The sequence below is a fragment of the Papio anubis genome, chromosome 13 (assembly GCF_008728515.1).
Source record: "Papio anubis isolate 15944 chromosome 13, Panubis1.0, whole genome shotgun sequence".
Taxonomy (NCBI): domain Eukaryota; kingdom Metazoa; phylum Chordata; class Mammalia; order Primates; family Cercopithecidae; genus Papio; species Papio anubis.
The window spans coordinates 7,439,679-7,454,732 of NC_044988.1; the positions used below are offsets into that span (position 1 = coordinate 7,439,679).

Genomic DNA, 15,054 nt, shown 5'->3' on the forward strand with positions numbered 1-15,054 from the left:
ATGAATATGTGACTATAAAATGTATAATGGAGTGTAATGTAAGATACATATCATTATGTTAGATCTAATGTGTAAAATTATATGTGTGTGAATGGAGTGTATATGTATGAATGTAAAGTGTGTAGGTGTATGACTATAAATGTGTGAGTGTGTGTGTATGTGTGTGAACGTGTATGAGTGTGTGTGAATGTGTGTGAATGTGAGTGTGTGGGCATATGTGTGTGAATGTGAGTGTGTGGGTGTATGACTGTAAATGTGTGGAACATATGTGTATGAATGTGTATTTATTAAATGTGAGTGTATATAATATTAAGTCTTATGAGTTTTCTGTATGAATGTGAGCTATGTGAAGTGTATGTGTGTGGAATGTAATGTGTAGGTGTTGTATGGAATATGACTAGGTCACATGGAGTATGTATGTGGATAATAGTATTTAATGAAAATGTGGATGTGGTATGTGAAATATAATGTGGATGTATGTTTAGTAATGTGGATAATAATGTGTAAGGTATATCATTGTGTGTGTGTGTGTGTGTGGCACCCCTGTAAACCCAGAGGCGGATGGAGAAAGGTAGACAGGCAATTAGTAAAGGATTCCCCACAAGAGAGTCAGAGCAAAAGGGAAAACAGAATTGCTGAACACTGGAGGAGTTCTAGGACTTTCCAAGGACAGTTCACATGCATGGAGTCCAAGGTGTTGTTCTAACATACATGAGAGTGCTGGGTAGGAACAGTGAGAGCCGAGACCAACTCCCAGCTGGCCACCAGCACAGGACAGAGGGCAAGTTATTTGACTCTTAGTGCCCCGATTTGCTCAACCATAAAATGGGGTAATATTGGTGCATATAGTGAGGAGAAAACAGGCCAAAGCCCACTGGCTGGAAGGGGTTGCCCCGCACGTCAAGGCACTGTCAGGCCCTTTGAGAATTTGCTGGGTCAGAGAAAGGCAGATGGACCAACGGGTGCAGGTTCTGGAGGAGCCCGTCAGGTCACCTCGCACGGTGCTGACCAGGGTCAGCTGCCTCTCCCCACGAGTCAGGCTGCTGCCAAGTCTCCATGCTGCTAGTCCCTGGTCATGTCCCTAAGCCACTCTTTTTCTGGCCATAGGTACTTTGCCGGGCAGCTCTGCTCACTGCCTGGTGTCAGTCCTGCGTCTGTCCTCTTCTGCCTCTACATTTTCTCCTGTGGTCTCAGTCACTCCTAAATCTGTGCTGATGTTCCCTGGGTCCGCACTTCTTGTGGCTGTCACATACTTACAGAGAGGGTAGCATTTCCACGTGGACATTCCTCAAGCATCTCAGACTCGTCAAGTTCAAACCTGGGCACCTTGTCTTCCCTCCACAGCCTCCGTTCCCTGATCTCTGCCGTCACTGTCCTTCACCTACGGGCTCCACGCAGAGCATTGAAAGGCATCTGGATGTCTCTCCAGCGCTGGGTCTACCGCCAGGTGTATGCCAGTCACACCCACTTCCCTCCTCCCCGTCACAGCCCTCATGTTCTCACCCCCAGTGATCTCCCGCTTGGCTCGCAAAACTTCCCAACTGGCCCCATTTACCCCTCTCTTATCCATTATTATCATTATCCATCATTATTATTATTATTATTGTTATCATCATCATCATCATCATCATTATTTTAAGACGGCGTTTCGCTCTTGTCACCCAGGCTGGAGTGCAATGGCGTGATCTTGGCTCATTGCTGCCTCTGCTTCCTGGGTTCAAGCGATTCTCTTGCCTCAGCCTCCCGAGTAGCTGGGATTACAGGTGTGCACCACCATGTATTTTTAGTAGAGACAGGGTTTCACCATGTTGGCCAGGCTGGTCTTGAACTCCTGACCTCTAGTGATCCACCCACCTCAGCCTCCCAAAATGTTGGGATTACAGGCATGAGCCACTGCACCCGGCCTCTCATCCATTATTTACTCAGCAGCCAGAGTGACCTCTAACAAATGCACGTGTAAACCATTGCATGTGCTCCCTCAGGCTCTGCACCATCCCTGCATGGGACTCGTGGCTAATCACCTGCATTGCAGTATCCAGGAGAGAAAGCCCAGCTCCACCACGAGCCAGCTGTGTGACCTGGGAAATTTGCTTAACTTCTCAAGCCTTAGTCATCTCATCTGTAAAATGGGGATACAAATCGTAATGATTTTCTAGGAATTTTGTGAAGATTATATGGGTTAATCTAAGAAAAGACCCTGGTAGGAACTCAGAAACTAAAAACAGGGACTCTTCCTCCTCAGTCATACTTCCCAGCACCTCTGCCCCCAGTGCACCCAGCCCTTTCCTTCACAGTCCTGGCATTTGCACATGCTGTTACAACTCCCTGACCTCCTTCTGTTCCATTCAGAACCTAACAGTCCTCCTTCTCTTTCGGAGGTCACCTTTGCCTGTATGCCTGATGACTCTCCGATCTAAGCCAGAACAATCCCCCCAGCCCTGAGTTATGCCTCTTGTGATGTCCATTGTTTTCTCTATATAGCAGTCATTTTTTAAGAGGCTGTCACGTTTTTAAAACATCTTAATTGAACATCCTCACTTTGGGCTTAAGGCCTAAGCGCAACCAAGGCTGTCAGCCTGTTCTTCACATCCTCTGCTAACAGCAGAAACAGCACCTACCATGTGGGTCACAAAAGGTGCAGCGTGGCCAAATGGAGGGAAAAAGCTAACCAAAGGAGCCACTTGGAAATGCCAGCGATGTCTTATGAATACCTGTTCAGAGAGCCAACAGCCACTAGTTTCTAATCAATTTTCCAACAGAAACAGATTTTTAAAAAATCAAAAATAACACTTTATTTTCAACCGAGGAAAAGTCCCAATGTTGCCTTTCATAAAGGCCAGGCTGTGACCTCTCCAGGGAGGTCGCCTCCGTCATAAGAAGCCCCTCCCACTGTTGGGTCATGAGGGACGGGGCTGCTCAGCAGAAATGTCTGGGCCCAAGAGCAAAATCCTCTACCTGGGCCATTTCCAGGGTGCCCTTTTGTTTCCTAAGATGCACGTTATATGCATCTTCTAATAGATCGCCCAAGTAGCGAACTAGCACCACCAAACAACTTCAGTTCCCACCCTGTTCCTTAATAATTGCATTTTGATGTCAGCAATGCAGTGTTAATTGCTACAAACGAATGAGAAATGCACAGGATGACTTCATGCATAAATATGTTCAAGCAACACTATAGAAAGGGTTTTTGTTGTTGTTGTTGTTGTTGCTTTGGTAATTCAAAGCCAGAAGAGACAGAACCGTCATCATGGAGCACACACTGGTATAAAGATGCCGAATTCGAAGGGACTTGCAGTACACGCATGAGAGCCATGCTGACACTGGGAGCAGCAGTTGAGCTTTCTGCTACTGGATGGGGTATGGTCCCAAGAGCAGAGAGGAAAGGCTGGGGACCATGTCGAGGAGCACATCTGGTTGGGCATCCCATGGAGGGCGGGTCTGTGTACTCCCTGAGCATCATCAACACAGCAGCCTGCACCCTGTTTCTCAAAGTTCCTCTCTTTGTACCAGAGGCTGCCCACACACCGTTGCTTAGGAGGGGAACACAATTCCAGTTGCCATCAAATGTATTAATTGCTTACCATCTTTTCTCTAATCACCTGCATCACAAAATCAGCATGCATGCCATTAAGACGTCATCCTATTTATCAGTCCACAAGCATTTATGGAGGTCCCTCGCCCCTCAGGAGCTGAGAGCAGATTACAGCTGACAATGATGACAGTTGTAATCATTGGTGTTCCAAGACCGCAACCCTCAAACTGGTTCTGAGGTCACCAGCTTCACCAGTTTCCGGTTCACATGATGGGACTGTATATTCATCATTTTGTAAAAAGAACTAAATGATGAGAACACATGGACACATAGAGAGCAACAACACACACTGGGGCCTTTCAGAAGGTGGAGGGTGGAGGGCGGAGGGATGGAGAAGATCAGGAAAAATAACTAATGGGTACTAGGCTTGATACCTGGGTAATGAAATATAATCTGTAAAACAAACTCCCATGACACACATTTACCTACATAACAAACCTGTACTTGTACCCCTGAACTTAAAGGTTAAAAAGAGAACTTTTGCAAAATATCCTTTGTCACCAACATATGAGTCCCTACTGTTAAAGCTTCTCTTTGTGGAATCAGTGGCTAATTTTCATCCATAAAGGTGGCATTTTCCTTTCTACTCCAGCACATCTGACATCAGTTCAGTGCAAGTTTTTAAAAGATATGCATTCTATATTTAGTTCCAGAAAAGATTCAAGCTGAGTCAAATGAATGTATGCAACACAGTAAGAAAATGTAAAATTAAAGTCATGAGAGAGATAAGAGAGAATGAGGGTACCAAGTAAAGAATGAAGTTGGAAGTTTGTGAGAGGGGGGGTGCTTTTTTTAATTGCAATGAAACTCACATAATATAACATTCACCAACTTAACTATTTTTAGTGTACCATTGAGTACTATTCAGAACATTCATAGTGTTGTGCAACTGTCACTACCATCTATTTCCACAACTTCTTCCTCTTGCAAAATTGAAACTCTGTACCCATTAAATGCTGACTCCCTATTCTCCACCTCTCAGTCCCTGGCAGCCATCATCATACTTTCTGTCTCTAAGAATTTGACTACTCTAGTCACCTCATTTAAGTGGAGTCATAATATTTGTTCTTTCCAGCTGCATCCATGTAGCAAACTATTGCAAGAACAGAAAACCAAACACCGCATGTTCTCACTCATAGGTGGGAACTGAACAGTGAGATCACTTGGACTCGGGAAGGGGAACATCACACACCGGGGCCTATCATGGGGAGGGGGGAGGGGGGAGGGATTGCATTGGGAGTTATACCTGATGTAAATGACGAGTTGATGGGTGCTGACAAGTTGATGGGTGCAGCACAGCAACATGGCACAAGTATACATATGTAACAAACCTGCACGTTATGCACATGTACCCTAGAACTTAAAGTATAATAATAATAATAAAAAAAAATTTGTTCTTTCGTAACTGGCTTATTTCACTTAGCATAATGGCCTCAGGGCTCATCTGGGTTGTAGTAGGTTAGAATTGCATCCCTTTTTAAGGCTGAAAAGCATTCCATCATAGGAATATACCAGAGATATATTAATGTATCTGTTTTACGTGACACACTTTAACCTAAGTGTTTATATAAGTTTCACAAAACACATTCTATGTAATCGTGGAACGTCCAAAATCATGGCTAGGGTAGGAGGTCATGATAGATACTTTTCACAAATAACTGAACTCAACTCACTGATTGTTTTGCTGTGCCCATACCTGCTGCACACACACACTTTTATTTTTTCCTTTCCAATTTTAAATTATTCTTGTTTCTCACAATCTAAAAGCTTGGTGTCCCTTCTGGGTTGAGAGTGCTATTATAATTGCTGCTTTTCTGCTGCAGCCGTCTCTTAAAAGATTTAAATTAAATAAAAATATTTCTGACAGCTTATAAAATGTGAAACTCAATATAGAGCTCTGATTATGTTTTCTGACAGTGAAGCTTTTGTGGAACGTTATCCATTTAACAGCTATCTAGTGAGCGCCTTGTCCACGTCAGGTACTGTTCTTGGGGTTGGGGATTCAGCAAGGAACAGAGACTCTGCCTCAGCCCTTCCAGGCTTACATGCATTTGTATTCCAGAGGTGAAGACTGACAATAAAATACCAGTAAACAAATGGAATAATTGCAAGTTATAGTATGTGTTAGAAAGAAACAATGCAGGACTGACGTAGGAAGTCTCCACAGTGAGTGGTATGCTGAGGTGGTCAGGAAAGGGCACTCCAAAGATACACAGGACATTGAAACTGAGACGGAAGGCTATCGAAGAAGCTGGTCATGCAGCAAGATCCACACAGATGGAGGAGCATGTGTGAGGTCCCTGAGCCGGCAAAGAGCGTATGATGTTCAAGGAGCTACGAGCCAACATTGTATCTGGAGAATGATGATCTAGGAGGAAGATAGCACAGAGGCTCTGGAGAGAGAGAGCTGCAGAGATCATAACAAAAAGTGAAATGTATTCCACGTTTGCTGAGAAGGACTCAGGAGTGTTTTAAGCGAAGGATGTCACCTGAATTGTATTTGAAAAGGAGCTTTCTTGCAGCTTGGTGGAGCTTGGATTGAAGAGTGGCAAGTGTGGAATGTGGGCACTAATGAGCGGGCGGGAGATTAGCACAGGTGCTGCTGATGCAGGCTCAGCTAGTGGCCCTAGAGCCAGAAGATGCAGCTGATTCAATCTTCTATGGGAAATGCACTTGAGGGTCCTTATTCACCTGTTAGGGATGGTATTAACACCAGGTGTTTGGCTTGAGAACTGAGAGGATGGTGGTACCCTTTGCTGAGATTCCTCATCTCAGCATGAGACAAGGGCATTTGGGGGTGAAACTCAAGGGTTCTGTGTTGAAGAGTTAGACATGAGCTATCTACAAAAACCTAATGGAGGTATAAAGCTTGTTTGTACTGTACGCTAGTGTGGCTTCCAGTGGAGAGCTGAGAGCTACAGGTACAATTTTAGAGTTATTAACATAAGGGTGGTATTTGAATTCATGAAGATTACCACAGAATAGAGAACAGAGAAGATGGAACTCCTGCTCTGAGGAGCTTCACCACGGAGAAGTCAGGTAGAAAAGAAGATAGGGCGTTGCAGACAGGGACCACAGGGTTGGGAGCTGACCTATGAACCCGGGGAAGGCCAGTTCCACGGCAGTGGGGAAAAGCCACATTAAACCTTCTGATCAATGAATAGAGGCAAGAGAGTGGAGATGGTGGGAATGGGCAGGGTTTTGAGAATTCTGGTTTTAAAGAAGATTGGAGCTATAAGGTAGTAGCTGGAAGAGGAAAGTAGATGCAGGACTTTCTTTTTGATTGAGAGGTAATACAGCATGTTGATAAACAGTGCACTGATGAGAATGTTTACTGAAAGTGGTCACTTTTGTGTTAGGATGTTTGCAGCACAGTTATCCTCTTTGCAAAAATCAACCAGCACAGCCAACGGCCTCTTCTGGCAGTAGTAGATCCAAAACATTAAAATACACCATCTGCACAGAAAAGATGGTAGATCAATAAAACTTAAGAGATTAATTCATGATATTTAATAAGAATTCACTAGGTAATCGGCACTAATTTAGAACTTGGCTTAACTTTTGGAATGATACAGAACAGGAGCTTGTATTCTTTTGTGGGAAGACAATAAACAGTAAGAGGAAAAGTAAATTCTGGAGTATATTGGAGGGTGATTATGGTGATGGGAAAGTGCAGTAGGAATCCACAAGAAGGTGTTTAGGGAGGAAGCTTGCAATTTTAAATAGGAGGTGGGTTGGGTCTCACTGAAGTAACATTTGAGCCAAGACGTGGAGAAGGTGAAGGCTCTAGCCATGCATACCTCGGGGAAGAGTATTCTAAGGAAAGGGATGAGAGATAGATGATAACTAAACAGACGGGCAGACAGTGGAGCATAACTTCCAATTCTGAAGTCAATTCTATCTACCCCAAATTATTCCAAAGACTTTGAATACCTACATCAATGTTATGAAATTATTGGAAAACCAAAAAATCAACATGAACTCTCCCTCTGTCTAGATGTTTCAGTATCATTTCTTTAGTATATAGCATGTGCACTTTATGCAAAAGCATATCACCAGGTTAACACTTCCAAGTATGGAGTTTGTTCCTATGTAAAAGTGAATCAGCTAGATATGGTGTGAGCTACAAAGGGAAGGGAGGTATGAAACTGAGTCAGTGATATAACTAGAGATGGCTAGAAACCTCTCTAACATCTGGACACAAGAACCACTATCTGAAATCAATTTTAAGGAGTGGATTCCTCATATATGACCCTCATATATGGATTTAAGGAGTGGATTCCTCATATATGATCTAAATAATTAAAGAATTATTTGTTACCTGGAAGCAAAGGTGAGAACCATCCTAACTGTCCTTTCTGAGCTTGTGCCTGACAACTAGTGCAGCACCCACCATTGCCTTTGTCAGTATTAAGCATGTACGTGATGGGCCAACCCCCTTTCTTTGTGTCTGTCTTCCTGCCATGGGGAGTCTCCTGCCAGAATTGTTTTCTAAGGGAATTGTATCCATACCTTGGTTAAAGTACATTTCACCACCCATCCTGCCTCATAGCTGTATACCATTTTATCAACTGTAGAATGACAAGGTTCATACATTTGGAAAGGAGAGCATTATTTCCCACAAAGGGTTGCAGCCTGCAGGCCATTGTGACATGCTGAGAAGCACAGCCTCCAACCAGAAGCCAGAAACAGGAACTTAGAAGGTGGAAAAAATGAAAGGGATTTATGCTGAACTGGGTGACCAAACATACATATTCAACAGGTTATAGGAGGAGATATGAATATTCATGAAGGGGGACCATGGACAGGCTACAGTAGGCTAGCATGCAGGCAACATGCATCCTAAGTTCATTTCTGGGTGGAGAGTTAACATTTAAATATATTACAATTAGGCCCTATGCATCAAAAGGTGAAACAGAAGATCTTCTGCGCACAGCCTCTGTAGACTGGCAAGGACCACTCCATGGTTTGTGGTCTCTTATCAACAAAGAATGCTGTTCAGTTGTTGTGTCAAACCTGCAAAAGGGAGAAGCAGTGTCAGGTGGTTGGTTGAAATCAGTAATGGAGCAAGTCTTTCAAAAGGGCTAGTTTCTGTCTAACTCTGAGGAAAGAAGTCCTAACGCCCAGAAGTGAGGAAGTGAGGGGGTATGACAAGGTGTGTCCAACCTCCCATCCCACCATGGCCAGGAACTCAGTTTTCAAGGTTTCTCCGAGGTCCTCTTGACCAAGAGTCAATCTGTTCAGTCAGTGGGGGGACTTAGGATTTCATTTTCATTTCCTAACTTGTGCCCATCTTTCTAAAGTGTAAAGTTCTTGAGGACAGGAACTATTTCTTTCCTGAGGCAAAGAGGGAGCAGAAAATTTTTTTTACTGTGGTAAAATGTATAAAACGTAAAATTTACCATTTTAACCATTTTTCAGTACACAGTTCCGTGGCAATAAGTATATTCACATTGTTTTACAGCCCTCACTACCATTTAGCTCCAGAACAACTTTTATCTTCCCAAACAGAAATGCCATACCCACTAAACAACAGCTCCTCATTTTTCTTCCCCCAGACAACAGGTACGATTTCTTGTAAACATTAGGTGTTCAATACCTCAATACAGTGGAATGCCTTGCAGCAATTAAGGAGAATGAGGCTTCTTCTTTTTTTTTTGAGACGGAGTCTCACACCTTCGCCTGAGCTGGAATGCAATGGCATGATCTCGGCTCACTGCAACCTCCGCCTGCAGGTTCATGCAACTCCCCTGCCTCAGCCTCCCAAGTAGCTGGGATTACAGGTGCACACCACCACACCTAGCTAATTTTTGTATTTGTAGTATACATGGGGTTTCACTATGTTGGCCAGACTGGTCTTGAACTCCTGACCTCAGATGATATACCTGCCTCGGCCTCCAAAGTGCTGGGATTACAGGTGTGAGTCACCACACCTGGCTGAATGAGGCTTCTTTAAATGTGCTGATATGGACATTTCTGTGTGATATACTGTCACGTTCAGTTACTGTGATGAGAAGAGGTAATAGAGAATGTTTTATGTGAATGTTCAGCCCAACTGAACTGGGGTCCACTCATGCAGCACAGTAAAGCCAGACACTGACACTGAGATTTGCAGCAGGAGAAAGGGGCATTTATTGCATTGTGCCAAGCAGGGAGTATGGGCAGCCCTCACTTATGACTCAAATTCCTCAATGTTTTTAAAGAGTTTTTAAAGGCAAGAGTACATTTCAGGAAGACAGAAATTGCAGGCAAAATCGTAAACCAATATATGGAGGCCATGCACATATGTGAGTGTGACTCTCTCCAGGTCTGGCAAAAAGAAATGTAGAACAAAAACTGGAGGTCCGAGTTCAGCCTTCTGTTCCCCCTTTTCTGAGGTCTATGTGATAGTGGTCAACATTTTCTACCTGCTGGAGATTCTGAGAAACAAGTCCATCACATACATCAAGATGTTATTATTTAGTTTCTATAGGGAACCAAAACTCCTTGTGACTCTGGCTTGCTTGGGTGACTATTATTACTACCTTCTTGCTTATCAAGCTGCTCATTTGCTTTCCAAGGCTAGTTAGATGCCTAGAATTTCCCTTGAAGGGAGTCAATATTTTTCCTTTATTTCCATGCTTGGGGGACCCAACAGGGTCCTTAGAGGTGTCCCTGCTCCATCTCATGACCAAAGGACTCACTCCAGCAGTATAACCTCAAACCCCCAAATGTCTAAGCTGGAGGGACCATTGGGGTCATGTAATTCAAGCTCCTCATCTTACAAATAAAAAACATTCACACTTCAGGAGTGGGGCTTAATTTTTTTAAGTAGCAAAATTTATAACAGGGTTTTCTTTAATCCCCCAGAGTGAATCCAGTGGCCAGCAACAGATGAAGTAGGCATATGAGCCATCGCTCTGGGTTTTTGGAGCTGTGCTTCTGTATCCCTTCTGCTGAAATTGCAGGAAGGTTTCTTGTGATGAGGCCTTATATGCTGTTGCTGGGAGTGTCAATTAGTACAACCACTGTGGAAGATAGTGTGGCGATTCCTCAAAGACCCAAAACCAGAACTACCATTTGACCCAGCAATCCCATTACTGAGTATTTACCCAAATAAATGTAAATCATTCTATTGTAAACACACATGAACGTGTATGTTCATTGCAGCACTATTCACAACAGCAAAGACATGGAATCAATCTAAATGCTCATCAATGATGGGCTGGATAAAGAATATGTGGGACATATACACCATGAAATACTATGTAGCCATAAAAAGAATGAGATTATCTCCTTTGCAGGAACATGGATGGAGCTGGAGGCCATTATTCACAGAAAACTAACACAGGAGCAGAAAACCAAATACCACATGTTCTCACTTATAAGTGGAAGCTAAATGATGAGAACACATGGACACATAGAAGGGAACAAAAGACACGGGGGCCTATCAGAGGGTGGGAACTGGGAGAAGAGAAAGGATCAGGAAAAATAACCAATGGGTACTAGGCTTAATACCTGGGTGATGAAATAATCTGTACAACAAAGCCCCATGACACAAGTTTACCTGTATTACAAACCTGCACACGTACTGCTAAACTTAAAAGTTAAATTGAAAAAAAAAAAGAATGGAGCACATTTTAACCTGAGGAAGAGTGAATACCCAATTACCAGATGTCAAAAGTTTCATTATTTTCTTGTTGCTCTGTTTAAAAATTGACAGGACATAAATTGTGCGAGGTTTCTGGAAGGGGAGAATATGCACCTTTGGCTTGGTACAGGCCTCTGTCATATTGGTCAGCTTTTAAGCTAATCATCTAATGTGTTACCAAATCCTTAAGTCTTTGCATCTTCCTGGCAGACTCAATACTGCAGCCTCCACAAAAAAACTGACTTAAAATTTTAAATGGATTTTCCCCCCACCTATTATGTGCACATGGAATATTATGTGCATCCTTGGATATAAGTGTACATGTCTGCAATGCCAGTTTTGCTTGCAAGTTACACATCACTATCTTGATTGTGCTGACGGTTGCACCAGTACACATGTGTCAACATTTATTAAATTCTACATTTTGAATACGTCCACTTTGTTGCATATGAATTATACATCAACAAAAAATTATAAAAGCTTGGAAAAATAAATAATCATAGGAGGAGAAAAGGAACTGCATCTCACTTTCCTGGGCTCCCAGCCCCCTCTGGGGCCATGGCTGTGGGCTGCCTGTGGTGGCTCGTGACCTCTAGGGAGCGTCATCACTCCCTTTCTTGGCAGAGCCAGTTGTTAAAAAAGGATGCAGCAGAACCATCTCTCTACTGACTCAACCATCTAAGACTCAAGAAAACCAGCTTTTTAAACTGCAGGTATACCCTATTCCTAAGGACAAGGCAACCCCAGGGAGGCTATGGTTTAGGGGAAAGTATAATGTCAACAGGTGTAAAATCCAGCTGTGCAAGATAAACAAGGTCTAAAGACTTGCTGTGCAACGGTGTGCCTATCAATAATAAGAGTGCGTTGTTCACGTACATACCTGTTAAGAGAGTAGGTTTTGTGTTGTATGTTCTTACCACAATGAAAAACAATTAAAAGAAAATTCTGGCTGACTTAGATGGTTCCTCATTTTCAATAAGGGCAGGCCCCTCAAGAAGGGGGTGTCATCTGAATGCTTCCCCCTTAAGTTTCCTCATGGTGCAAGCAAAGCCCTCATTCACGTCTCCTGTCCTATAGCCCTGGTTTGCCCATTCTCCAAATATCTCCACCTGGAGAAAATGGGCTAGACCCGGGCCATGGTTTTCTAAATCTCTAGCTCTGCTCGGGCTCTTGCTGTTCTTAGATCACCTGACTAATGATGGCTAACATAGTTGTTTGGAAAACAACAAGTAGTGGGGGTGTGTGCTGGACAGAAAGGAGCATTATTTATCATGTGGGACTCCTACTTAATGACAGGTTTTCCAGGAAAATCAAAGAGTTGAGTGGGAAAGGAAAAATATGCATGCTGATGAGGAGGCTACATTGTGACCAGTGTTTCCCTGGAGGTAAGGTGGTGCCCACTGGATATGGTGGCCTGTGTTGGAAAGAAGGCCAGTGTGCAGCACAGGAGGAAGGAGGAAACAGGGGCAGAACCCCAGCTTTCCATAGTGGGAGGAAATTAAATCATGAAGCGGCAAAGCAGGTGCAATGTTTAGAGATAAGGGGATAAAGACCAAAATCATCAGTTAAAAGAATTAGAAGGGCCAGGTGTGGTGACTCACGCCTGTAATTCCAACACTTTGGGAGGCCGAGGCAGGCGAATCACCTGAGCTTGGGAGTTCAAGACCAGCCTAGGCAACATGGTGAAACTCCGTTTCTACTAAAGACACACAAAAATTAGCTTGGTGTGGTTATACACGTCTGTAATCCCGGCTACTTGGGAGGCTGAAGCAGGAGAATCGCTTGTTTTGGGCAGGTGGAGTTTGCAGCAAGCCAGGATGGTGCCACTGCACTCCAGCCTGGGCGACAGAGTCAGACTCCATCTCAAAAACAAAAAAAAAAAAAAAAGAGAGAGAGAGAGAGAGAGAATTAGAAGGGTTAGCCTCTGAAGAAAGGCACATGAAGAGAAAAACCTACCATGCATTTATAACAAATCTATTAGAACTATTTGACTCCTTAAGCTGTGTACATGTTGAGGTTTAATTTTTTAAAATTGAAGCAGGACATACAATCCCACTCCTTTTAGCTAATAGACCCCAAACCATCACATCACCTTTGGGTGCTCCCTAACCCATCTTCCACACACATCCACCCATCCCAAACCAAGCCCACCCATCCTGGGACAGCTCAAAAGTTCTCAAACCCCAGGTCACTTGCAACCTCCCTTTTCCCACAGAAAGAATCAAAAGTTTGTGGCTAATATGGTTTGGATCTGTGTCCACACCAAGTATCAGATTAAATTGTAATCTCCCGTGTTGGACGTGGGGTCTCGTGGGAGGTGATTGTATGATGGGGGTGAATTTCTCATGAATGGTTTAGTATCAGCCCTCTTGGTTCTATCCTCATGATAGTGAGTTATCCTGAGATCTGGTCATTTAGAAGTGTGTGGCACCTCCCCCACCCTCACTCCTCTTCCCACAGTGTAAGATGTTTTCTCCCTCTTTGCCTTCTCTCATGATTGGAAGCTTCCTGAGGCCTCCTTGGAAGCTGAGCAGATGTCGACATCATGCTTCCAGCACAGCCTGTGGAACCGTGAGCCAATTAAACCTCTTTCCTTTGTAAATTACCCAGTCTCAGTTATTTCTTTATAGCAATGTGAGAACAGACTAATACAGCGGCCAAGGCCTTGAATTCGATGTTAGCAAACTGAATGTGTATCGTTTCAGAAAGATCTGCGAAGGAACCGTCAGAGAAGCTGGGCACCCACAAAAGTGCATGGCCACACAGTGCTGTTCTCTGAGCCTCAGTGGCCACCGGGGGCCTGTGCTCAGGAAGGGAGGTGCTCATCTTCTCCACTTTAATCTGTAGTGCACGTGGAAACAACAGAATCCTCCCTGCCCAGGTGCTAACTGTGTGACTGGGGTGTCCATCAGCCACTGTCCAGGTGGCCAAAGTCTTGCTACCTCAGGCTCACAAATTTACTGCATCATCAGCTTTATTATGCGGTGTCAGTATCTCCTGGCCCTGTGTGTCAATGTCTTGTAAAAGTCTTTGCCCCAGCCCAAAGCAAGGCCTATGGCTGTTGCAGGAGGAAACTAAAAACATCACAACCCTGCAGGCAGCCAGATCCGAGTTCCAATACCTCCTTAAACACTTACAAGTGCTGAGATTTGCATGTAGTCTTCACCTACCAGAGCCTCAGACTCTTTCTCTTTTTACTTTTTAGGTGCAAACAAAATTATAATCACTCAAGGTTTTTGTGAAGAATAAATGAATCAACATATGCAAAGCACTCTAGACGTGAGTGTCTCCTATTCATTTATCAGGCAGATGTTTAAGGATGTAGATTCCCTAATCAGTCAAGGCTATCCTAGTAGATGAGGACTCAGTAGCCTCAAAAACAGAACTTCCCCACATCATGAAGAAGACCACTGCCTCTATTTTAAGATTCACACATGCTCAAGAGATAAGCTAAGCTTAGACTAAAAACACACTTTTATTTCTGTCTTTGTGGCCTTAAATAGTCTTTTCAAGTAATGTAGCTCTCCCATCCTCAATTCCTATTTGCACAGAGCACAGTCTCTAAGCAGGACTCCAGCAGCCACCCTCCTAAGTGTCTCCAAACAAGGCATGTCTTCAGAGAAGGAGATTGCATTGAATTAAAAGCTCCTAGGGAAAGAGAGAACCTATATGAAGAAGTGCTCCACAGGGTGGCTGCCCGCAGCCCCTTCTCTGAAGCTGTAGCATTCAGTGAGTCTCTATTAGAGAGAAGTTTCAACCAAAACACTGCAAGGCCCTCCAAAGAGGCTTCAGATTTGGAATGGATAATAATCTTGACAAAAAACGTAAGCTT

General features: G+C 43.7%; 1 protein-coding gene across 10 annotated transcripts in view; it reads right to left on the reverse strand.

The window, feature by feature from the left end:
* The window catches only part of DIRAS2 (DIRAS family GTPase 2), a 165,274-nt gene that overhangs the window by 78,344 nt on the left and 71,876 nt on the right, over positions 1-15,054 (reverse strand). The window contains exon 6 of one of the 10 annotated variants that reach the window (XR_004177801.1): positions 7,084-8,608. The exons of the other annotated variants lie outside the window; for them this stretch is intronic. The gene's annotated coding sequence lies outside the window, so the exon portion shown is untranslated. Of the gene's footprint in view, positions 1-7,083; positions 8,609-15,054 lie in introns of those variants that run through there. 10 annotated transcript variants of the gene reach the window in all.